This window comes from Balaenoptera acutorostrata, chromosome 1 (genome assembly GCF_949987535.1).
Source record: "Balaenoptera acutorostrata chromosome 1, mBalAcu1.1, whole genome shotgun sequence".
Lineage (NCBI taxonomy): Eukaryota > Metazoa > Chordata > Mammalia > Artiodactyla > Balaenopteridae > Balaenoptera > Balaenoptera acutorostrata.
In genome coordinates this window covers 126,024,049-126,052,026 of record NC_080064.1, presented here as the reverse complement: position 1 = coordinate 126,052,026, position 27,978 = coordinate 126,024,049, and the positions used below count along the sequence as shown (strand labels likewise).

The following is a 27,978-nucleotide window of genomic DNA, read 5'->3' as shown; positions in this document are numbered from 1 at the left end:
TGCCATTAACCCCACCAAAGAGCCCAGGTAGGCTCCAGTGTTGGGTTGCCTCAGGCAAAACAACCAACAGAGAGGGGACCCAGGCCCACCCATCAACAGTCAAGTGGATTAAAGTTTTACTGAGCTCTGACCGCCACAGCAACAGTCAGCTCTACCCACCACCAGAGCCTCCCATCAAGCCTCTTAGATAGCCTCAACCACCAGAGGGCAGACAGCAGAAGCAAGAAAAACTACAATCCTGCAGCCTGTGGACCAAAAACCACAGTTACAGAAAGATAGACAAGATGAAAAGGCAGAGGGCTATGTACCAGATGAAGGAACAAGAAAAAACCCCAGAAACACAACTAAATGAAGTGGAGATAGGCAACCTTCCAGAAAAAGAATTCAGAATAATGATAGTGAAGATGATCCAGGACCTCGGAATAAGAATGGAGGCAAAGATTGAGAAGATGCAAGAAATGATTAACAAAGACCTAGAAGAATTAAAGAACAAACAAACAGAGATGACCAATACAATAACTGAAATGAAAACTACACTAGAAGGAATCAATAGCAGAATAACTGAGGCAGAAGAACGGATAAGTGACCTGGAAGACAGAATGGTGGAATTGACTGCTGCGGAACAGAATAAAGAAAAAAGAATGAAAAGAAAAGAAGACAGCCTAAGAGACCTCTGGGACAACATTAAACGCAACAACATTCGCATTATAGGGGTCCCAGAAGGAGAAGAGAGAGAGAAAGGACCAGAGAAAATATCTGAAGAGATTATAGTCGAAAACTTCCCTAACATGGGAAAGGAAATAGCCACCCAAGTCCAGCAAGCGCAGAGAGTCCCATACAGGATCAACCCAAGGAGAAACACACCGAGACACATAGTAATCAAAGTGGCAAAAATTAAAAACAAAGAAAAATTATTGAAAGCAGCAAGGGAAAAACGACAAATAACATACAAGGGAACTCCCATAAGGTTAACAGCTGATTTCTCAGCAGAAACTCTACAAGCCAGAAGGGAGTGGCATGATATACTTCAAGTGATGAAAGGGAAGAACCTACAACCGAGATTACTCTACCCGGCAAGGATCTCATTTAGATTTGATGGAGAAATCAAAAGCTTTACAGACAAGCAAAAGCTACGAGAATTCAGCACCACCAAACCAGCTCTACAACAAATGCTAAAGGAACTTCTCTAAGTGGGAAACACAAGAGAAGAAAAGGACCTACAAAAACAAACCCAAAACAATTAAGAAAATGGTCACAGGAACATACATATCGATAATTACCTTAAACGTGAATGGATTAAATGCCCCAACCAAAAGACATAGACTGGCTGAATGGATACAAAAACAAGACCCATATATATGCTGTCTACAAGAGACCCACTTTAGACCTAGGGACACATACAGACTGAAAGTGAGGGGATGGGAAAAGATATTCCATGCAAATGGAAATCAAAAGAAAGCTGGAGAGTAGCTATACTCGTATCAGATAAAATAGACTTGAAAATAAAGAATGTTGCAAGAGACAAGGAAGGACACTACATAATGATCAAGGGATCAATCCAAGAAGAAGATATAACGATTATAAATATATATGCACCCAACCTAGGAGCACCTCAATACATAAGGCAACTGCTAACAGCTATAAAAGAGGAAATCGACAGTAACACAATAATAGTGGGGGGCTTTAACACCTCACTTACACCAAAGGACAGATCATCCAAAATGAAAATGAATAAGGAAACAGAAGCTTTAAATGACACAATAGACCAGTTAGAGTTAATGGATATATATAGGACATTCCATCCAAAAACAGCAGATTACACGTTCTTCTCAAGTGCGCACGGAACATTCTCCAGGACAGATCACATCTTGGGTCACAAATCAAGCCTCAGTAAATTTAAGAAAATTGAAATCATATCAAGCATCTTTTCGGACCACAACGCTATGAGATTAGAAATGAATTACAGGGGAAAAAAACGTAAAACAGACAAACACATGGAGGCTAAACAATACGTTACTAAATAACCAAGAGATCACTGAAGAAAATCAGAGAGGCAATCAAAAAATACCTAGAGACAAATGACAATGAAAACACGACGACCCAAAACCTATGGGATGCAGCAAAAGCAGTTCTAAGAGGGAAGTTTATCGCTATACAAGCCTGTCTCAAGAAACAAGAAAAATCTCAAGTAAACAATCTAACCTTACACCTAAAGAAACTAGAGAAAGAAGAACAAACAAAACCCAAAGTTAGCAGAAGGAAAGAAATCATAAAGATCAGAGCAGAAATAAATGAAATAGAGACAAAGAAAACAATAGCAAAGATCAATAAAACTAAAAGTTGCTTCTTTGAGAAGATAAACAAAATTGATAAGCCATTAGCCAGACTCATCAAGAGAAAGAGGGAGAGGACTCAAATCAATAGAATCCGAAATGAAAAAGGAGAAGTTACAACAGACACCGCAGAAATACAAAGCATCCTAAGAGACTACTACAAGCAACTTTATGCCAATAAAATGGACAACCTGGAAGAAATGGACACATTTTTAGAAAGGCATAACCTTCCAAGACTGAACCAGGAAGAAACAGAAAATATGAACAGACCAATCACAAGTAATGAAATTGAAACTGTGATTAAAAATCTTCCAACAAACAAAAGTCCAGGACCAGATGGCTTCACAGGTGAATTCTGTCAAACATTTAGAGAAGAGCTAACACCTATCCTTCTCAAACTCTTCTGGAAGGAACCCTCCCAAACTCATTCTATGAGGCCACCATCACCCTGATACCAAAACCAGACAAAGACACTACAAAAAAAGAAAATTACAGACCAATATCACTGAGGAATACAGATGCAAAAATCCTCAACAAAATACTAGCAAACAGAATCCAACAACACATTAAAAGGATCATACACCACGATCAAGTGACATTTATCCCAGGGATGCAAGGATTCTTCAATATACGCAAATCAATCAATGTGATACACCATATTAACAAACTGAAGAATAAAAACCATATGATCATCTCAATAGATGCAGAAAAAGCTTTTGACAAAATTCAACACCCAGTTATGATAAAAACTCTCCAGAAAGTGGGCATAGAGGGAACCTACCTCCACATAATAAAGGCCATATATGACAAACCCACAGCAAACATCATTCTCAATGGTGAAAAACTGAAAGCATTTCCTCTAAGATCAGGAACGAGACAAGGAGGTCCACTCTCACCACTATTATTCAACATAGTTCTGGAAGTCCTAGCCACGGCAATCAGAGAAGAAAAAGAAATAAAAGGAATACAAATGGGAAAAGAAGAAGTACAACTGTCACTGTTTGCGGACGACGTGATACTATACATAGAGAATCCTAAAACTGCCACCAGAAAACTGCTAGAGCTAATGAATGAATATGGTAAAGTTGCAGGATACAAAATGAATGCACAGAAATCTCTTGCATTCCTATACACGAATGATGAACAATCTGAAAGAGAAATTATGGAAACACTCCCATTTACCAGTGCAACAAAAAGAATAAAATACCTAGGAATAAACCTACCTAGGGAGACAAAAGACCTGTATGCAGAAAACGATAAGACACTGATGAAAGAAATTAAAGATGATACCAACAGATGGAGAGATATACCATGTTCTTGGATTGGAAGAATCAACATTGTGAAAATGAGTATACTACCCAAAGCAATATACAGATTCAATGCAATCCCTATCAAATTACCAATGGCATTTTTTACGGAGCTAGAACAAATCATCTTAAAATTTGTATGGAGTCACAAAAGACCCCGAATAGCCAAAGCAGTCTGGAGGGAAAAAAATGGAGCTGGAGGAATCAGACTCCCTGACTTCAGACTATACTACAAAGCTACAGTAATCAAGACAATATGGTACTGGCACAAAAACAGAAACACAGATCAATGGAACAAGATAGAAAAGCCCAGAGACTAACCCACGCACCTATGGTCAACTAATCTATGACAAAGGAGGCAAAGATATACAATGGAGAAAAGACAGTCTCTTCAATAAGTGGTGCTGGGAAAACTGGACAGCTCCATGTAAAAGAATGAAATTAGAATACTCCCTAACACCATACACAAAAATAAACTCAAAATGGATTAGAGACCTAAATATAAGACTGGACACTATAAAACTCTTAGAGGAAAACACAGGAAGAACACTCTTTGACATAAATCACAGCAAGATCTGTTTTGATCCACCTCCTAGAGTAATGGAAATAAAAACAAAAATAAACAAATGGGACCTAATGAAACTTCAAAGCTTTTGCACAGCAAACGAAACCGTAAACAAGACGAAGAGACAACCCTCGGAATGGGAGAAAATATTTGCAAACGAATCAACGGACAAAGGATTAATCTCCAAAATATATAAACAGCTCATTCAGCTCAATATTAAAGAAACAAACACCCCAATCCAAAAATGGGCAGAAGACCTAAATAGACATTTCTCCAAAGAAGACATACAGACGGCCACGAAGCACATGAAAAGATGCTCAACATCGCTAATTATTAGAGAAATGCCAATCAAAACTACAATGAGGTATCACCTCACTCCTGTTAGAATGGGCATCATCAGAAAATCTACAAACAACAAATGCTGGAGAGGGTGTGGAGAAAAGGGAACCCTCTTGCACTGTTGGTGGGAATGTAAATTGATACAGCCACTATGGAGAACAACACGGAGGTCCCTTAAAAAAACTAAAAATAGAATTACCATATGACCCAGCAATCCCACTACTGAGCATATACCCAGAGAAAACCGTAATTCAAAAAGACACATGCACCCGAATGTTCATTGCAGCACTATTTACAATAGCCAGGTCATGGAAGCAACCTAAATGCCCATCACCAGACGAATGGATAAAGAAGTTGTGGTACATATATACAATGGAATATTACTCAGCCATAAAAAGGAACGAAATTGAGTCATTTGTTGAGAAGTGGATGGCTCTAGAGACTGTCATACAGAGTGAAGTAAGTCAGAAAGAGAAAAACAAATATCGTATATTAATGCATGTATGTGGAACCTAGAAAAATGGTACAGATGAGCCGGTTTGCAGGGCAGAAGTTGAGACACAGATGTAGAGAATGGACATATGGACACCAAGGGGGGAAAACTGCGGTGGGGTGGGGATGGTGGTGTGCTGAATTGGGCGATTGGGATTGACATGTATACACTGATGTGTATAAAATTGATGCCTAATAAGAACCTGCAGTATAAAAAAACAAACAAACAAAACAACTAATATTAAACTTTCATTGGGTTATTTGTATGGAAATATGTTAATATAAATGTTTCAGACATTACATGAAATTTCTAAAAATCTTATATGTGTATTTGTATGGAAATATGTATGGAAATATGTTAATATAAATGTTTCAGACATTACATGAAATTTCTAAACATCTTATATGTTCTGCTATGTTATAAGTAATAATCCTAGTTATTACTTTAAAATGTATATCTCAGAAATAACTAATTTTCTTGTCAACTGCATTATTATGAACTTTCATCAAATCTTTAACTGTGGTCGTTTTTAAGTCTTTTCTCATTTACAGACAGTTCTGGGTGTACTCTGATGCTTTAAGGCAAATATGTTCCTAGTAAAGGGTTTCACCTTCAAGAAATTCATGGCAAAGACTCTGACAAGTACAGGGTTCTGGTAACTGACTGTACTGCTGAACTGAATGAATAAGCATTTTCAGCACTCTCATGAAAAACTGATGAACTCAAAAAAGTGCTAACAAAAGATCAAGATGAAAAAAAAATTTAATTACATGGGACTGAGTGAACTGATGAGGAGGAGTATAATTTTTGTGACTTTCTGTCTGAATTTAAAAAAAAATCCCACAAGGACTCAGAGGCAAAGAATATACACATCAATTTTCACTGCAAAGTAAAGGAGCTGTTACAGTGGAGGATTACTGGACTGAATGTCAATATTATGACATAGTATGAGTGTGTTTCAGGTTTGGTCATTGCAATCGTTGTTGCTTTTGTTGTGGTCATCCATGTACAACGCTTCGTGTCAGTCTATTTATCTCTTGTAAAAATAAAATACACTGTGTGTGTGTGAAAAACAATGTCAACAAACAATAGGTGCTGAAGAAGTTGTGGAGAAAAGCGTAACCTCTCGGTCTGAGTGGGATGTAAACTGGTAACGGCCAAATAATAGGAACAGGACGGCAGTGCGTTTAAAGGTAAAAATTGAGTCACCATATGATCTGGAAGGCCCACTATTGGGCCTGTCACCTGTGAAATCCAGAATCAAAAAGGCACGGGATGGAAAACCGTGTAATGCAGCAGTATTTACAACAGCCAAGACATGGAAGCAAACAAAATGTCCATCAACAGATAAATGGACAAAGAAGAAGTGGTACACATACCAAATGGAATAGTAGCCTCGGTAAAAAGATGAACAATGCCGTCTTCAGGACTACAGATGAGCCTAGAAATAATCATATTAGGTTAAGTAAGTCAAGAGGGAATGACAAATATCCTATGATACCATGTATACATGTTATCCTAAGATTGCTACCAATGAACATATTTCCACAGAAAAAGACACTCACGGACTTATCAAACAAACTAATGGTTAGCCAAAATGAAAGGTGGGAGGATGGATAAATTAGGACTATGGGGCTAACACAGATATACTAATGTATGTTAAATGTATATAAACATATAACATATAAACTATATGAATTATATAGTCACCAATACATATAAAATATAGAATGACAAAACACCTACCAAATACCAAGGGAGGTCTACGCAACATTCTGTAATAACATACACACAAGGTAACAGAATCCGAAGATGAACAGACATATGTAGGAATCATTGAGCAGATTCTGTACAGCCAGAAAACCACAACACTCTAATCAAATTTACTCCGATAAGAAATAGAAATTAAATTAAAAAAAACAAACATAAGTAAGGTGACATAAACTTCTGGGGGCTTGTCTCAGCACATCCCACTCTAATTTACAACCTTGGAACACTACCTCCAGGAAGACTCTTTTGCACTAGCAACAAGAGTGGAGAACGTAATAATGCTGCTGCCTTGTGGCTGTTTCCCATAACAGCAGCTTTCAACCAAGTGCTAATGGTTGCTTAAGAGTCACAAGGACTGCAGGGCTATAAATGACACCTGTCCTCAAAAAATGCCCTGGGGTAGGGAATAGGCAAGAAAATTCTACACATGACAAATGTTTCAAGAAGTCAATATGAAGAGGGAAGTTGTAGTCCGTCTTTAAAAAAAAAGGACATGCCTAAAGCTCAGTATAAGGAATTATTAGCCACATGCAAATCTAACGTGAAAAAGGTTTCAGCTCACACCAGTCAAATGACCATCAGCAAAAAGTCTACAAACTGTAAAGGCTGAAGGGCTTTTAGAGAACTCTGTACCTTCTAGCTGCTGGTGGAACGTAAAGTGGTAACAGCACTGACGAAAACAGAATGGAGCTGCTTTAAAAGGTAAAAACTGAGCTACCATATGATGTGGCAGGGCACCTTTTGGGCCTATAAGCTAAGACCACCAGAATCGGAAAGACAGAGACAGGCAAATGTGCACTGCAGCAATATTGAAATAGCCAAGACATGGAAGCCAAAAAAAGGTCCATAAACAGATGAATGGACAAAGAAAAAGTGGTATATGGACAGAATGGAATAGTAGCCTAGGGAAAAAAATGAACAATGCCATTTTCAGGACTACAGAGGAGCCTAGAAATCATCATATTAGGTTAAGTAAGTCAAGAGGGAATGACCAATATCCTATGATATCAGGTATACATGTTATTCTACGATTGCTACCAATGAACATATTTCCACAGAGAAAGACACTCACAGACTTATCAAACAAACTAATGGTTAGCCAAAATGAAAGGTGGGAGGATGGATAAATTAGGACTATGGGGCTAACATACATATACTAATGTACGTTAAATGTATATAAACTCTATGAATTAGATAGTCACCAATACATATAAAATACATAATGACAAAAACACCTACCAAATACCAAGGGAGGTCTACTCAACATTCTGTAATAACATACATGGTAACAGGATCCGAAGATGAACAGACATGCGTATGAATCATTGAGCAGATTCTGTACCAGCCAGACAATCAAAACACTCTAATCAAATTTACTCCGATAAGAAATAGAAATTAAATTTCAAAAACATAAGTAAGGAGACATAAACTTCTGGGGGCTTGTCCCAGCACATTCCAGTGTAATTTACAACCTTGGAACACTACCTCCAGGAAGACTCTGTTGCCCCAGTAACAAGAGTTGAGAACGTAATAATGCTGCCGCCTTGTAGCTGTTTCCCACAACAGCAGCTTTACACCAAGTACTAATGGTTGCTTAATAGTCACAAGGACTGCAGGGCTCTAAATGACACCTGTCCTCAAAAAATGCCCTGGGGTAGGGAATAGGCAAGACAATTCAACCCATGACAAATGTTTCAAGAAGTCAATATGAAGAGGGACGTTGTAGTCACTCTTTAAATAAAAAAGGACATGCCTAAAGCTCAGTATAAGGAATTATTAGCCACATGCAAATCCAACTTCCAAAAAGGTTTCAGCTCACACCAGTCAAATGACCATCAGCAAAAAGTCTACAAACTATAAAGGCTGAAGGGCTTTTAGAGAACTCTGTACCTTCTAGCTGCTGGTGGAACGTAAAGTGGTAACAGCACTAACGAAAACAGAATGGAGCTGCTTTAAAAGGTAAAAATTGAGCTACCATATGATGCGGCAGGGCACCTTTTGGGCCTATAACCTAAGACCACCAGAATCGGAAAGACAGAGGCAGGCAAATGTGCACTGCAGCAATATTGAAATAGCCAAGACATGGAAGCAAAAAAGAAAAGGTCCATAATCAGATGAATGGACAAAGAAGAAGTGGTATATGGACAGATTGGAATATCAGTCACACAAAAAATAAAAGAATGGCATATGCAGCACCACAGATGAGCCTAGAGATAATCACACAACGTGAAGTAAGTCAGAATGCGAAAGACAAATGCCCTATGATGTCCCTTATGTTATCTGAAAATTCATAAAAATGAACATATTTCCTAGAGAAAGGCAATCTCAGATTGAGAAGACAAACTTATGGTTAAGCCAAAGAAAAGGTGTGAGGAATGGATAAATTAGGATATTGGGGTTAACACACATATATTAATACATAGAAAATATATAATCCCCAAAGACCTATGGAATACCAAAAGTGGTCTACTCAACACTCTGTAACAACCTACATGGAAAAGGACCCAAAGATCAATAGATATATGTATATGTGTAAATGAACAAGATTCTGTACACCTAGAGAAAAAGACATTTTTCAATCAAATTTGCTCTGATAAAAACTACAACTTAAAGACACAGACAAGAATTACGGAGGCTAAAACTTATGGGGGTTTGTCCTGGCACATTCCACTCTAATCTGCAACCTAAAAGCACAACTTGCAGCAAGGTTCTGTTTCCCTAGCAAGCAGAGTTGGCAACGTAGAAATGCTGCCACCCTAAGGCCGTTTCCTCAAACACCAGCTTTAAATCTACTGCTAATGGTCACTAATATTCACAAGGACTGCAGGGCTGTAAATGATTCATGCCCTCAAAAAATGTCCTGGGGTAGGGAATGGCCAAAAAAATCCAAACGTGGCAAATTTTTCAAGAAGGCAATTTGAAGCTGTAACTTTAGCTCCATCTTAAAAAAAAAAACGAAAAGAACATTGATAAATGCAAAACATCAGGAATTATGAGACGCATGCAAATCCGATCTACACAAAGGTATCACCTCACAGCAGTCAGAATGACCATCAGCAAAATGTCAACAAACAGAGCATTAACCAAGATGGCGGAGTAGAAGGACGTGCTCTCACTCCCTCTTGCGAGAGCACCAGAATCACAACTGGCTGCTGGACAATCACTGACAGGAAGACCCTGGACTTCACCAAGGAGGATACCCCACGTCCAAGGACAGAGGAGAAGCCACAGGGAGATGGTAGGAGGGGCGCAATCAGAGTAAAATCAAATCCCATCACTGCTGGGTGGGTGACTCACAGACTGGCGAACACTTATACCACAGAAGTCCACCCACTGGAGTGAAGGTTCTGAGCCCCACGTCAGGCTTCCCAACCTGGGGGTCCTGCAACGGGAGGAGGAATTCCTAGAGAATCAGACTTTGAAGCCTAGTGGGAATTGACTGCAGGACTTCTACAGGACTGGGGGAAACAGAGACGCCACTCTTGGAGGGCACACACAAAGTAGTGTGCGCATCGGGACCCAGGGGAAGGAGCAGTGACCCTGGGGGAGACTGAACCAGACCTACCTGCTGGTGTTGGGGGGGGGTCCCTGCAGAGGCGGGGGGTGGCTCTGTTTCACCTTGGGGACAAGGACACTGGCAGCGGAGGTTCTGGGAAGTGCTCCTTGGCGTGAGCCCTCCCAGAGCCTGCCATTAACCCCACCAAAGAGCCCAGGTAGGCTCCAGTGTTGGGTTGCCTCAGGCAAAACAACCAACAGGGAGGGAACCCAGCCCCACCCATCAACAGTCAAGTGGATTAAAGTTTTACTGAGCTCTGCCCGCCACAGCAACAGTCAGCTCTACCCACCACCAGAGCCTCCCATCAAGCCTCTTAGATAGCCTCAACCACCAGAGGGCAGACAGCAGAAGCAAGAAAAACTACAATCCTGCAGCCTGTGGACCAAAAACCACAGTTACAGAAAGATAGACAAGATGAAAAGGCAGAGGGCTATGTACCAGATGAAGGAACAAGAAAAAACCCCAGAAAAACAACTAAATGAAGTGGAGATAGGCAACCTTCCAGAAAAAGAATTCAGAATAATGATAGTGAAGATGATCCAGGACCTCGGAATAAGAATGGAGGCAAAGATTGAGAAGATGCAAGAAATGATTAACAAAGACCTAGAAGCATTAAAGAACAAACAAACAGAGATGACCAATACAATAACTGAAATGAAAACTACACTAGAAGGAATCAATGGCAGAATAACTGAGGCAGAAGAACGGATAAGTGACCTGGAAGACAGAATGGTGGAATTCACTGCTGCGGAACAGAATAAAGAAAAAAGAATGAAAAGAAATGAAGACAGCCTAAGAGACCTCTGGGACAACATTAAACGCAACAACATTCGCATTACAGGGGTCCCAGAAGGAGAAGAGAGAGAGAAAGGACCAGAGAAAATATCTGAAGAGATTATAGTCGAAAACTTCCCTAACATGGGAAAGGAAATAGCCACCCAAGTCCCGGAAGCGCAGAGAGTCCCATACAGGATCAACCCAAGGAGAAACACACCGAGACACATAGTAATCAAAGTGGAAAAAATTAAAGACAAAGAAAAATTATTGAAAGCAGCAAGGGAAAAACGACAAATAACATACAAGGGAACTCCCATAAGGTTAACAGCTGATTTCTCAGCAGAAACTCTACAAGCCAGAAGGGAGTGGCATGATATACTTCAAGTGATGAAAGGGAAGAACCTACAACCGAGATTACTCTACCCGGCAAGGATCTCATGTAGATTTGATGGAGAAATCAAAAGCTTTACAGACAAGCAAAAGCTACGAGAATTCAGCACCACCAAACCAGCTCTACAACAAATGCTAAAGGAACTTCTCTAAGTGGGAAACACAAGAGAAGAAAAGGACCTACAAAAACAAACCCAAAACAATTAAGAAAATGGTCACAGGAACATACATATCGATAATTACCTTAAACGTGAATGGATTAAATGCCCCAACCAAAAGACATAGACTGGCTGAATGGATACAAAAACAAGACCCATATATATGCTGTCTACAAGAGACCCACTTTAGACCTAGGGACACATACAGACTGAAAGTGAGGGGATGGGAAAAGATATTCCATGCAAATGGAAATCAAAAGAAAGCTGGAGAGTAGCTATACTCGTATCAGATAAAATAGACTTGAAAATAAAGAATGTTGCAAGAGACAAGGAAGGACACTACATAATGATCAAGGGATCAATCCAAGAAGAAGATATAACGATTATAAATATATATGCACCCAACCTAGGAGCACCTCAATACATAAGGCAACTGCTAACAGCTATAAAAGAGGAAATCGACAGTAACACAATAATAGTGGGGGGCTTTAACACCTCACTTACACCAAAGGACAGATCATCCAAAATGAAAATGAATAAGGAAACAGAAGCTTTAAATGACACAATAGACCAGTTAGAGTTAATGGATATATATAGGACATTCCATCCAAAAACAGCAGATTACACGTTCTTCTCAAGTGCGCACGGAACATTCTCCAGGATAGATCACATCTTGGGTCACAAATCAAGCCTCAGTAAATTTAAGAAAATTGAAATCATATCAAGCATCTTTTCGGACCACAACGCTATGAGATTAGAAATGAATTACAGGGGAAAAAAACGTAAAACAGACAAACACATGGAGGCTAAACGATACGTTACTAAATAACCAAGAGATCACTGAAGAAATCAGAGAGGCAATCAAAAAATACCTAGAGACAAATGACAATGAAAACACGACGACCCAAAACCTATGGGATGCAGCAAAAGCAGTTCTAAGAGGGAAGTTTATCGCTATACAAGCCTGTCTCAAGAAACAAGAAAAATCTCAAGTAAACAATCTAACCTTACACCTAAAGAAACTAGAGAAAGAAGAACAAACAAAACCCAAAGTTAGCAGAAGGAAAGAAATCATAAAGATCAGAGCAGAAATAAATGAAATAGAGACAAAGAAAACAATAGCAAAGATCAATAAAACTAAAAGTTGCTTCTTTGAGAAGATAAACAAAATTGATAAGCCATTAGCCAGACTCATCAAGAAAAAGAGGGAGAGGACTCAAATCAATAGAATCCGAAATGAAAAAGGAGAAGTTACAACAGACACCGCAGAAATACAAAGCATCCTAAGAGACTACTACAAGCAACTTTATGCCAATAAAATGGACAACCTGGAAGAAATGGACACATTTTTAGAAAGGCATAACCTTCCAAGACTGAACCAGGAAGAAACAGAAAATATGAACAGACCAATCACAAGTAATGAAATTGAAAGTGTGATTAAAAATCTTCCAACAAACAAAAGTCCAGGACCAGATGGCTTCACAGGTGAATTCTGTCAAACATTTAGAGAAGAGCTAACACCTATCCTTCTCAAACTCTTCCAAAAAATTGCAGAGGAAGGAACACTCCCAAACTAATTCTATGAGGCCACCATCACCCTGATACCAAAACCAGACAAAGACACTACAAAAAAAGAAAATTACAGACCAATATCACTGATGAATACAGATGCAAAAATCCTCAACAAAATACTAGCAAACAGAATCCAACAACACATTAAAAGGATCATACACCACGATCAAGTGGCATTTATCCCAGGGATGCAAGGATTCTTCAATATACGCAAATCAATCAATGTGATACACCATATTAACAAACTGAAGAATAAAAACCATATGATCATCTCAATAGATGCAGAAAAAGCTTTTGACAAAATTCAACACCCAGTTATGATAAAAACTCTCCAGAAAGTGGGCATAGAGGGAACCTACCTCCACATAATAAAGGCCATATATGACAAACCCACAGCAAACATCATTCTCAATGGTGAAAAACTGAAAGCATTTCCTCTAAGATCAGGAACGAGACAAGGAGGTCCACTCTCACCACTATTATTCAACATAGTTCTGGAAGTCCTAGCCACAGCAATCAGAGAAGAAAAAGAAATAAAAGGAATACAAATGGGAAAAGAAGAAGTACAACTGTCACTGTTTGCGGACGACGTGATACTATACATAGAGAATCCTAAAACTGCCACCAGAAAACTGCTAGAGCTAATGAATGAATATGGTAAAGTTGCAGGATACAAAATGAATGCACAGAAATCTCTTGCATTCCTATACACGAATGATGAACAATCTGAAAGAGAAATTATGGAAACACTCCCATTTACCAGTGCAACAAAAAGAATAAAATACCTAGGAATAAACCTACCTAGGGAGACAAAAGACCTGTATGCAGAAAACTATAAGACACTGATGAAAGAAATTAAAGATGATACCAACAGATGGAGAGATATACCATGTTCTTGGATTGGAAGAATCAACATTGTGAAAATGAGTATACTACCCAAAGCAATATACAGATTCAATGCAATCCCTATCAAATTACCAATGGCATTTTTTACGGAGCTAGAACAAATCATCTTAAAATTTGTATGGAGTCACAAAAGACCCCGAATAGCCAAAGCAGTCTGGAGGGAAAAAAATGGAGCTGGAGGAATCAGACTCCCTGACTTCAGACTATACTACAAAGCTACAGTAATCAAGACAATATGGTACTGGCACAAAAACAGAAACACAGATCAATGGAACAAGATAGAAAAGCCCAGAGACTAACCCACGCACCTATGGTCAACTAATCTATGACAAAGGAGGCAAAGATATACAATGGAGAAAAGACAGTCTCTTCAATAAGTGGTGCTGGGAAAACTGGACAGCTCCATGTAAAAGAATGAAATTAGAATACTCCCTAACACCATACACAAAAATAAACTCAAAATGGATTAGAGACCTAAATATAAGACTGGACACTATAAAACTCTTAGAGGAAAACACAGGAAGAACACTCTTTGACATAAATCACAGCAAGATCTGTTTTGATCCACCTCCTAGAGTAATGGAAATAAAAACAAAAATAAACAAATGGGACCTAATGAAACTTCAAAGCTTTTGCACAGCAAACGAAACCGTAAACAAGACGAAGAGACAACCCTCGGAATGGGAGAAAATATTTGCAAACGAATCAACGGACAAAGGATTAATCTCCAAAATATATAAACAGCTCATTCAGCTCAATATTAAAGAAACAAACACCCCAATCCAAAAATGGGCAGAAGACCTAAATAGACATTTCTCCAAAGAAGACATACAGACGGCCACGAAGCACATGAAAAGATGCTCAACATCGCTAATTATTAGAGAAATGCCAATCAAAACTACAATGAGGTATCACCTCACTCCTGTTAGAATGGGCATCATCAGAAAATCTACAAACAACAAATGCTGGAGAGGGTGTGGAGAAAAGGGAACCCTCTTGCACTGTTGGTGGGAATGTAAATTGATACAGCCACTATGGAGAACAACACGGAGGTCCCTTAAAAAAACTAAAAATAGAATTACCATATGACCCAGCAATCCCACTACTGAGCATATACCCAGAGAAAACCGTAATTCAAAAAGACACATGCACCCGAATGTTCATTGCAGCACTATTTACAATAGCCAGGTCATGGAAGCAACCTAAATGCCCATCACCAGACGAATGGATAAAGAAGTTGTGGTACATATATACAATGGAATATTACTCAGCCATAAAAAGGAACGAAATTGAGTCATTTGTTGAGAAGTGGATGGCTCTAGAGACTGTCATACAGAGTGAAGTAAGTCAGAAAGAGAAAAACAAATATCGTATATTAATGCATGTATGTGGAACCTAGAAAAATGGTACAGATGAGCCGGTTTGCAGGGCAGAAGTTGAGACACAGATGTAGAGAATGGACATATGGACACCAAGGGGGGAAAACTGCGGTGGGGTGGGGATGGTGGTGTGCTGAATTGGGCGATTGGGATTGACATGTATACACTGATGTGTATAAAATTGATGCCTAATAAGAACCTGCAGTATAAAAAAACAAACAAACAAAACAACTAATATTAAACTTTCATTGGGTTATTTGTATGGAAATATGTTAATATAAATGTTTCAGACATTACATGAAATTTCTAAAAATCTTATATGTGTATTTGTATGGAAATATGTATGGAAATATGTTAATATAAATGTTTCAGACATTACATGAAATTTCTAAAAATCTTATATGTTCTGCTATAATGTTATAAGTAATAATCCTAGTTATTACTTTAAAATGTATATCTCAGAAATAACTAATTTTCTTGTCAACTGCATTATTATGAACTTTCATCAAATCTTTAACTGTGGTCGTTTTTAAGTCTTTTCTCATTTACAGACAGTTCTGGGTGTACTCTGATGCTTTGGCAAATATGTTCCTAGTAAAGGGTTTCACCTTCAAGAAATTCATGGCAAAGACTCTGACAAGTACAGGGTTCTGGTAACTGACTGTACTGCTGAACTGAATGAATAAGCATTTTCAGCACTCTCATGAAAAACTGATGAACTCAAAAAAGTGCTAACAAAAGATCAAGATGAAAAAAAAATTTAATTACATGGGACTGAGTGAACTGATGAGGATGAGTATAATTTTTGTGACTTTCTGTCTGAATTTAAAAAAAAATCCCACAAGGACTCAGAGGCAAAGAATATACACATCAATTTTCACTGCAAAGTAAAGGAGCTGTTACAGTGGAGGATTACTGGACTGAATGTCAATATTATGACATAGTATGAGTGTGTTTCAGGTTTGGTCATTGCAATCGTTGTTGCTTTTGTTGTGGTCATCCATGTACAACGCTTCGTGTCAGTCTATTTATCTCTTGTAAAAATAAAATACACTGTGTGTGTGTGAAAAACAATGTCAACAAACAATAGGTGCTGAAGAAGTTGTGGAGAAAAGCGTAACCTCTCGGTCTGAGTGGGATGTAAACTGGTAACGGCCAAATAATAGGAACAGGACGGCAGTGCGTTTAAAGGTAAAAATTGAGTCACCATATGATCTGGAAGGCCCACTATTGGGCCTGTCACCTGTGAAAGCCAGAATCAAAAAGGCACGGGATGGAAAACCGTGTAATGCAGCAGTATTTACAACAGCCAAGACATGGAAGCAAACAAAATGTCCATCAACAGATAAATGGACAAAGAAGAAGTGGTACACATACCAAATGGAATAGTAGCCTCGGGAAAAAGATGAACAATGCCGTCTTCAGGACTACAGATGAGCCTAGAAATAATCATATTAGGTTAAGTAAGTCAAGAGGGAATGACAAATATCCTATGATACCATGTATACATGTTATCCTAAGATTGCTACCAATGAACATATTTCCACAGAAAAAGACACTCACGGACTTATCAAACAAACTAATGGTTAGCCAAAATGAAAGGTGGGAGGATGGATAAATTAGGACTATGGGGCTAACACAGATATACTAATGTATGTTAAATGTATATAAACATATAACATATAAACTATATGAATTATATAGTCACCAATACATATAAAATATAGAATGACAAAACACCTACCAAATACCAAGGGAGGTCTACGCAACATTCTGTAATAACATACACACAAGGTAACAGAATCCGAAGATGAACAGACATATGTAGGAATCATTGAGCAGATTCTGTACAGCCAGAAAACCACAACACTCTAATCAAATTTACTCCGATAAGAAATAGAAATTAAATTAAAAAAAACAAACATAAGTAAGGTGACATAAACTTCTGGGGGCTTGTCTCAGCACATCCCACTCTAATTTACAACCTTGGAACACTACCTCCAGGAAGACTCTTTTGCACTAGCAACAAGAGTGGAGAACGTAATAATGCTGCTGCCTTGTGGCTGTTTCCCATAACAGCAGCTTTAAACCAAGTGCTAATGGTTGCTTAAGAGTCACAAGGACTGCAGGGCTATAAATGACACCTGTCCTCAAAAAATGCCCTGGGGTAGGGAATAGGCAAGAAAATTCTACACATGACAAATGTTTCAAGAAGTCAATATGAAGAGGGAAGTTGTAGTCCGTCTTTAAAAAAAAAGGACATGCCTAAAGCTCAGTATAAGGAATTATTAGCCACATGCAAATCTAACGTGAAAAAGGTTTCAGCTCACACCAGTCAAATGACCATCAGCAAAAAGTCTACAAACTATAAAGGCTGAAGGGCTTTTAGAGAACTCTGTACCTTCTAGCTGCTGGTGGAACGTAAAGTGGTAACAGCACTGACGAAAACAGAATGGAGCTGCTTTAAAAGGTAAAAATTGAGCTACCATATGATGTGGCAGGGCACCTTTTGGGCCTATAAGCTAAGACCACCAGAATCGGAAAGACAGAGACAGGCAAATGTGCACTGCAGCAATATTGAAATAGCCAAGACATGGAAGCAAAAAAAAGGTCCATAAACAGATGAATGGACAAAGAAAAAGTGGTATATGGACAGAATGGAATAGTATAGCCTAGGGAAAAAAATGAACAATGCCATTTTCAGGACTACAGATGAGCCTAGAAATCATCATATTAGGTTAAGTAAGTCAAGAGGGAATGACCAATATCCTATGATATCAGGTATACATGTTATTCTACGATTGCTACCAATGAACATATTTCCACAGAGAAAGACACTCACAGACTTATCAAACAAACTAATGGTTAGCCAAAATGAAAGGTGGGAGGATGGATAAATTAGGACTATGGGGCTAACATACATATACTAATGTACGTTAAATGTATATAAACTATATGAATTAGATAGTCACCAATACATATAAAATACATAATGACAAAAACACCTACCAAATACCAAGGGAGGTCTACTCAACATTCTGTAATAACATACATGGTAACAGGATCCGAAGATGAACAGACATGCGTATGAATCATTGAGCAGATTCTGTACCAGCCAGACAATCAAAACACTCTAATCAAATTTACTCCGATAAGAAATAGAAATTAAATTTAAAAAACAAACATAAGTAAGGAGACATAAACTTCTGAGGGCTTGTCCCAGCACATTCCAGTGTAATTTACAACCTTGGAACACTACCTCCAGGAAGACTCTGTTGCCCCAGTAACAAGAGTTGAGAACGTAATAATGCTGCCGCCTTGTAGCTGTTTCCCACAACAGCAGCTTTACACCAAGTACTAATGGTTGCTTAATAGTCACAAGGACTGCAGGGCTCTAAATGACACCTGTCCTCAAAAAATGCCCTGGGGTAGGGAATAGGCAAGACAATTCAACCCATGACAAATGTTTCAAGAAGTCAATATGAAGAGGGACGTTGTAGTCACTCTTTAAATAAAAAAGGACATGCCTAAAGCTCAGTATAAGGAATTATTAGCCACATGCAAATCCAACTTCCAAAAAGGTTTCAGCTCACACCAGTCAAATTACCATCAGCAAAAAGTCTACAAACTATAAATGCTGAAGGGGTTTTAGAGAACTCTGTACCTTCTAGCTGCTGGTGGAACGTAAAGTGGTAACAGCACTAAGGAAAACTGAATGGAGCTGCTTTAAAACGTAAAAATTGAGCTAACATATGATGCGGCAGGGCACCTTTTGGGCCTATAACCTAAGACCACAAGAATCGGAAAGACAGAGGCAGGCAAATGGCACTGCAGCAATATTGAAATAGCCAAGACATGGAAGCAAAAAAAAAGGTCCATAATCAGATGAATGGACAAAGAAGAAGTGGTATATGGACAGATTGGAATATCGGTCACACAAAAAATAAAAGAATGGCATATGCAGCACCGCAAATAAGCCTAGAGATAATCACACAACGTGAAGTAAGTCAGAATGCGAAAGACAAATGCCCTATGATGTCCCTTATGTTATCTGAAAATTCATAAAAATGAACATATTTCCTAGAGAAAGGCAATCTCAGATTGAGAAGACAAACTTATGGTTAAGCCAAAGAAAAGGTGTGAGGAATGGATAAATTAGGATATTGGGGTTAACACACATGTATTAATACATAGAAAATATAGAATCCCCAAAGACCTATGGAATACCAAAAGTGGTCTACTCAACACTCTGTAACAACCTACATGGAAAAGGACCCAAAGATCAATAGATATATGTATATGTGTAAATGAACAAGATTCTGTACACCTAGAGAAAAAGACATTTTTCAATCAAATTTGCTCTGATAAAAACTACAACTTAAAGACACAGACAAGAATTACGGAGGCTAAAACTTATGGGGGTTTGTCCTGGCACATTCCACTCTAATCTGCAACCTAAAAGCACAACTTGCCGCAAGGTTCTGTTTCCCTAGCAAGCAGAGTTGGCAACGTAGAAATGCTGCCACCCTAAGGCCGTTTCCTCAAACACCAGCTTTAAATCTACTGCTAATGGTCACTAATATTCACAAGGACTGCAGGGCTGTAAATGATTCATGCCCTCAAAAAATGTCCTGGGGTAGGGAATGGCCAAAAAAATCCAAACGTGGCAAATTTTTCAAGAAGGAAATCTGAAGTTGTAACTTTAGCTCCATCTTAAAAAAAATGAAAAGAACATTGATAAACGCAAAACATCAGGAATTATGAGACGCATGCAAATCCAATCTACACAAAGGTATCACCTCACACCAGTCAGAATGACCATCAGCAAAATGTCAACAAACAGAGCATTAACCAAGATGGCGGAGTAGAAGGACGTGCTCTCACTCCCTCTTGCGAGAGCACCAGAATCACAACTGGCTGCTGGACAATCACTGACAGGAAGACCCTGGACTTCACCAAGGAGGATACCCCACGTCCAAGGACAGAGGAGAAGCCACAGGGAGACGGTAGGAGGGGCGCAATCAGAGTAAAATCAAATCCCATAACTGCTGGGTGGGTGACTCACAGACTGGCGAACACTTATACCACAGAAGTCCACCCACTGGAGTGAAGGTTCTGAGCCCCACGTCAGGCTTCCCGACCTGGGGGTCCTGCAACGGGAGGAGGAATTCCTAGAGAATCAGACTTTGAAGCCTAGTGGGAATTGACTGCAGGAATTCTACAGGACTGGGGGAAACAGAGACCCCACTCTTGGAGGGCACACACAAAGTAGTGTGCGCATCGGGACCCAGGGGAAGGAGCAGTGACCCTGGGGGAGACTGAACCAGACCTACCTGCTGGTGTTGGGGGGTCTCCTGCAGAGGCGGGGGGTGGCTCTGTTTCACCGTGGGGACAAGGACACTGGCAGCGGAGGTTCTGGGAAGTGCTCCTTGGCGTGAGCCCTCCCAGAGCCTGCCATTAACCCCACCAAAGAGCCCAGGTAGGCTCCAGTGTTGGGTTGCCTCAGGCAAAACAACCAACAGGGAGGGAACCCAGCCCCACCCATCAACAGTCAAGTGGATTAAAGTTTTACTGAGCTCTGACGGCCACACCAACAGTCAGCTCTACCCACCACCAGAGCCTCCCATCAAGCCTCTTAGATAGCCTCAACCACCAGAGGGCAGACAGCAGAAGCAAGAAAAACTACAATCCTGCAGCCTGTGGACCAAAAACCACAGTTACAGAAAGATAGACAAGATGAAAAGGCAGAGGGCTATGTACCAGATGAAGGAACAAGAGAAAACCCCAGAAAAACAACTAAATGAAGTGGAGATAGGCAACCTTCCAGAAAAAGAATTCAGAATAATGATAGTGAAGATGATCCAGGACCTCGGAATAAGAATAGAGGCAAAGATTGAGAAGATGCAAGAAATGATTAACAAAGACCTAGAAGAATTAAAGAACACACAAACAGAGATGACCAATACAATAACTGAAATGAAAACTACACTAGAAGGAATCAATAGCAGAATAACTGAGGCAGAAGAACGGATAAGTGACCTGGAAGGCAGAATGGTGGAATTCACTGAACAGAACAAAGAATTCACGGAACAGAATAAAGAAAAAAGAATGAAAAGAAATGAAGACAGCCTGAGAGACCTCTGGGACAACATTAAACGCAACAACATTCGCATTATAGGGGTACCAGAAGGAGAAGAGAGAGAGAAAGGACCAGAGAAAATATCTAAAGAGATTATAGTAGAAAACTTCCCTAACATGGGAAAGGAAATAGCCACCCAAGTCCAGGAAGCGCAGAGAGTCCCACACAGGACCAACCCAAGGAGAAACACACCGAGACACATAGTAATCAAAGTGGCAAAAATTAAAGACAAAGAAAAATTATTGAAAGCAGCAAGGGAAAAACGACAAGTAACATACAAGGGAACTCCCATAAGGTTAACAGCTGATTTCTCAGCAGAAACTCTACAAGCCAGAAGGGAGTGGCATGATATACTTCAAGTGATGAAAGGGAAGAACCTACAACCAAGATTACTCTACCCGGCAAGGATCTCATTTAGATTTGATGGAGAAATCAAAAGCTTTACAGACAAGCAAAAGCTACGAGAATTCAGCACCACCAAACCAGCTCTACAACAAATGCTAAAGGAACTTCTCTAAGTGGGAAACACAAGAGAAGAAAAGGACCTACAAAAACAAACCCAAAACAATTAAGAAAATGGTCACAGGAACATACCTATCGATAATTACCTTAAACGTGAATGGATTAAATGCCCCAACCAAAAGACATAGACTGGCTGAATGGATACAAAAACAAGACCCATATATATGCTGTCTACAAGAGACCCACTTTAGACCTAGGGACACATACAGACTGAAAGTGAGGGGATGGAAAAAGATATTCCATGCAAATGGAAATCAAAAGAAAGCTGGAGTAGCTATACTCATATCAGATAAAATAGACTTGAAAATAAAGAATGTTACAAGAGACAAGGAAGGACACTACATAATGATCAAGGGATCAATCCAAGAAGAAGATATAACGATTATAAATATATATGCACCCAACATAGGAGCACCTCAATACATAAGGCAACTGCTAACAGCTATAAAAGAGGAAATCGACAGTAACACAATAATAGTGGGGGACTTTAACACCTCACTTACACCACAGGACAGATCATCCAAAATGAAAATGAATAAGGAAACAGAAGCTTTAAATGACACAATAGACCAGTTAGATTTAATTGATATATGTAGGACATTCCATCCAAAAACAGCAGATTACACGTTCTTCTCAAGTGCGCACGGAACATTCTCCAGGACAGATCACATCTTGGGTCACAAATCAAGCCTCAGTAAATTTAAGAAAATTGAAATCATATCAAGCATCTTTTCGGACCACAACGCTATGAGATTAGAAATGAATTACAGGGAAAAAAACGTAAAACAGACAAACACATGGAGGCTAAACAATACGTTACTAAATAACCAAGAGATCACTGAAGAAATCAGAGAGGCAATCAAAAAATACCTAGAGACAAATGATAATGAAAACACGACGACCCAAAACCTATGGGATGCAGCAAAAGCAGTTCTAAGAGGGAAGTTTATCGCTATACAAGCCTATCTCAAGAAACAAGAAAAATCTCAAGTAAACAATCTAACCTTACACCTAAAGAAACTAGAGAAAGAAGAACAAACAAAACCCAAAGTTAGCAGAAGGAAAGAAATGATAAAGATCAGAGCAGAAATAAATGAAATAGAGACAAGGAAAACAATAGCAAAGATCAATAAAACTAAAAGTTGGTTCTTTGAGAAGAAAAACAAAATTGATAAGCCATTAGCCAGACTCATCAAGAAAAAGAGGGAGAGGACTCAAATCAATAGATTCCGAAATGAAAAAGGAGAAGTTACAACAGACACCGCAGAAATACAAAGCATCCTAAGAGACTACTACAAGCAACTTTATGCCAATAAAATGGACAACCTGGAAGAAATGGACACATTTTTAGAAAGGCATAACCTTCCAAGACTGAACCAGGAAGAAACAGAAAATATGAACAGACCAATCACAAGTAATGAAATTGAAAGTGTGATTAAAAATCTTCCAACAAACAAAAGTCCAGGACCAGATGGCTTCACAGGTGAATTCTATCAAACATTTAGAGAAGAGCTAACACCTGCCCTTCTCAAACTCTTCCAAAAAATTGCAGAGGAAGGAACACTCCCAAACTCATTCTATGAGGCCACCATCACCCTGATACCAAAACCAGACAAAGACACTACAAAAAAAGAAACTTACAGACCAATATCACTGATGAATACAGATGCAAAAATCCTCAACAAAATACTAGCAAACAGAATCCAACAACACATTAAAAGGATCATACACCACGATCAAGTGGCATTTATCCCAGGGATGCAAGGATTCTTCAATATACGCAAATCAATCAATGTGATACACCATATTAACAAATTGAAGAATAAAAACCATATGATCATCTCAATAGATGCAGAAAAAGCTTTTGACAAAATTCAACCCCCAGTTATGATAAAAACTCTCCAGAAAGTGGGCATAGAGGGAACCTACCTCAACATAATAAAGGCCATATATGACAAACCCACAGCAAACATCATTCTCAATGGTGAAAAACTGAAAGCATTTCCTCTAAGATCAGGAACGAGACAAGGGGGTCCACTCTCACCACTATTATTCAACATAGTTCTGGAAGTCCTAGCCACGGCAATCAGAGAAGAAAAAGAAATAAAAGGAATACAAATGGGAAAAGAAGAAGTACAACTGTCACTGTTTGCGGTTGACATGATACTATACATAGAGAAATCTAAAACTGCCACCAGAAAACTGCTAGAGCTAATGAATGAATATGGTAAAGTTGCAGGATACAAAATGAATGCACAGAAATCTCTTGCATTCCTATACACGAATGATGAAAAATCTGAAAGAGAAATTATGGAAACACTCCCATTTACCATTGCAACAAAAAGAATAAAATACCTAGGAATAAACCTACCTAGGGAGACAAAAGACCTGTATGCAGAAAACTATAAGACACTGATGAAAGAAATTAAAGATGATACCAACAGATGGAGAGATATACCATGTTCTTGGATTGGAAGAATCAACATTGTGAAAATGAGTATACTACCCAAAGCAATATACAGATTCAATGCAATCCCTATCAAATTACCAATGGCATTTTTTTACGGAGCTAGAACAAATCATCTTAAAATTTGTATGGAGTCACAAAAGACCCCGAATAGCCAAAGCAGTCTGGAGGGAAAAAAATGGAGCTGGAGGAATCAGACTCCCTGACTTCAGACTATACTACAAAGCTACAGTAATCAAGACAATATGGTACTGGCACAAAAACAGAAACACAGATCAATGGAACAAGATAGAAAAGCCCAGAGACTAACCCACGCACCTATGGTCAACTAATCTATGACAAAGGAGGCAAAGATATACAATGGAGAAAAGACAGTCTCTTCAATAAGTGGTGCTGGGAAAACTGGACAGCTACATGTAAAAGAATGAAATTAGAATACTCCCGAACACCATACACAAAAATAAACTCAAAATGGATTAGAGACCTAAATGTAAGACTGGACACTATAAAACTCTTAGAGGAAAACACAGGAAGAACACTCTTTGACATAAATCACAGCAAGATCTTTTTTGATCCACCTCCTAGAGTAATGGAAATAAAAACAAAAATAAACAAATGGGACCTAATGAAACTTCAAAACTTTTGCACAGCAAACGAAACCGTAAACAAGAGGAAAAGACAACCCTCGCAATGGGAGAAAATATTTGCAAACGAATCAACGGACAAAGGATTAGTCTCCAAAATATATAAACAGCTCATTCAGCTCAATATTAAAGAAACAAACACCCCAATCCAAAAATGGGCAGAAGACCTAAATAGACATTTCTCCAAAGAAGACATACAGACGGCCACGAAGCACATGAAAAGATGCTCAACATCGCTAATTATTAGAGAAATGCAAATCAAAACTACAATGAGGTATCACCTCACTCCTGTTAGAATGGGCATCATCAGAAAATCTGCAAACAACAAATGCTGGGGAGGGTGCGGAGAAAAGGGAACCCTCTTGCACTGTTGGTGGGAATGTAAATTGATACAGCCACTATGGAGAACAACATGGAGGTCCCTTAAAAAACTAAAAATAGAATTACCATATGACCCAGCAATCCCACTACTGAGCATATACCCAGAGAAAACCGTAATTCAAAAAGACACATGCACCCGACTGTTCATTGCAGCACTATTTACAATAGCCAGGTCATGGAAGCAACCTAAATGCCCATCAACAGACGAATGGATAAAGAAGTTGTGGTACATATATACAATGGAATATTACTCAGCCATAAAAAGGAACGAAATTGAGTCATTTGTTGAGAAGTGGATGGCTCTAGAGACTGTCATACAGAGTGAAGTAAGTCAGAAAGAGAAAAACAAATATCGTATATTAATGCATGTATGTGGAACCTAGAAAAATGGTACAGATGAGCCGGCTTGCAGGGCAGAAGTTGAGACACAGATGTAGAGAATGGACATATGGACACCAAGGGGGGAAAACTGCGGTGGGGTGGGGATGGTGGTGTGCTGAATTGGGCGATTGGGATTGACATGTATACACTGATGTGTATAAAATTGATGCCTAATAAGAACCTGCAGTATAAAAAAACAAACAAACAAAACAACTAATACTAAACTTTCATTGGGTTATTTGTATGGAAATATGTTAATATAAATGTTTCAGACATTACATGAAATTTCTAAAAATCTTATATTTGTATTTGTATGGAAATATGTATGGAAATACGTTAATATAAATGTTTCAGACATTACATGAAATTTCTAAACATCTTATATGTTCTGGTATAATGTTATAGGTAATAATCCTAGTTATTACTTTAAAATGTATATCTCAGAGATAACTAATTTTCTTGTCAACTGCGTTATTATGAACTTTCATCAAATCTTTAACTGTGGTCATTTTTAAGTCTTTTCTCATTTACAGACAGTTCTGGGTGTACTCTAATGCTTTGGCAAATATGTTCCTAGTAAAGGGTTTCATCTTCAAGAAATTCATGGCAAAGACTCTGACAAGTACAGCGTTCTGGTAACTGACTGTACTGCTGAACTGAATGAATAAGCATTTTCAGCACTCTCATGAAAAACTGATGAAATCAAAAAAGTGCTAACAAAAGATCAAGATGAAAAAAAAAATTTAATTACATGGGACTGAGTGAACTGATGAGGATGAGTATAATTTTTGTGACTTTCTGTCTGAATTTAAAAAAAATCCCACAAGGACTCAGAGGCAAAGAATGTACAAATCAATTTTCACTGCAAAGTAAAGGAGCTGTTACAGTGGAGGATTACTGGACTGAATGTCAATATTATGACATAGTATGAGTGTGTTTCAGGTTTGGTAATTGCAATCATTGTTGCTTTTGTTGTGGTCATCCATGTACAATGCTTCATGTCAGTCTATTTATCTCTTGTAAAAATAAAATACACTGTGTGTGTGTGAAAAACAATGTCAACAAACAATAGGGGCTGAAGAAGTTGTGGAGAAAAGCGTAACCTCTCGGTCTAAGTGGGATGTAAACTGGTAACGGCCAAATAATAGGAACAGGACGGCAGTGCGTTTAAAGGTAAAAATTGAGTCACCATATGATCTGGAAGGCCCACTATTGGGCCTGTCACCTGTGAAAGCCAGAATCAAAAAGGCACGGGATGGAAAACCGTGTAATGCAGCAGTATTTACAACAGCCAAGACATGGAAGCAAACAAAATGTCCATCAACAGATAAATGGACAAAGAAGAAGTGGTACACATACCAAATGGAATAGTAGCCTCGGGAAAACGATGAACAATGCCGTCTTCAGGACTACAGATGAGCCTAGAAATAATCATATTAGGTTAAGTAAGTCAAGAGGGAATGACAAATATCCTATGATACCATGTATACATGTTATCCTAAGATTGCTACCAATGAACATATTTCCACAGAAAAAGACACTCACGGACTTATCAAACAAACTAATGGTTAGTTAGCCAAAATGAAAGGTGGGAGGATGGATAAATTAGGACTATGGGGCTAACACAGATATACTAATGTATGTTAAATGTATATAAACATATAACATATAAACGATATGAATTATATAGTCACCAATACATATAAAATATATAATGACAAAACACCTGCCAAATACCAAGGGAGGTCTACTCAATATTCTGTAATAACATACCTGGTAACAGGATCCGAACATGAACAGACATATGTATGAATCATTGAGCAGATTCTGTACAGCCAGAAAACCACAACACTCTAATCAAATTTACTCCGATAAGAAATAGAAATTCAATTTAAAAAG

At 38.6% G+C, this 27,978-nt stretch overlaps 1 long non-coding RNA gene across 1 annotated transcript in view; it reads right to left on the bottom strand.

Moving 5' to 3' along the window:
- LOC130705943 (uncharacterized) overlaps positions 1–27,462 on the bottom strand; it is a 31,548-nt gene extending 4,086 nt beyond the window's left edge. The window contains exons 1-2 of the long non-coding RNA XR_009006338.1: positions 27,439–27,462; positions 16,923–16,984 (exon numbers count right to left, since the gene is read on the bottom strand). This is a non-coding gene — a long non-coding RNA (uncharacterized LOC130705943). The remainder of the gene's footprint in view (positions 1–16,922; positions 16,985–27,438) is intronic.
- Between the last annotated feature and the right edge of the window lie 516 nt (positions 27,463–27,978).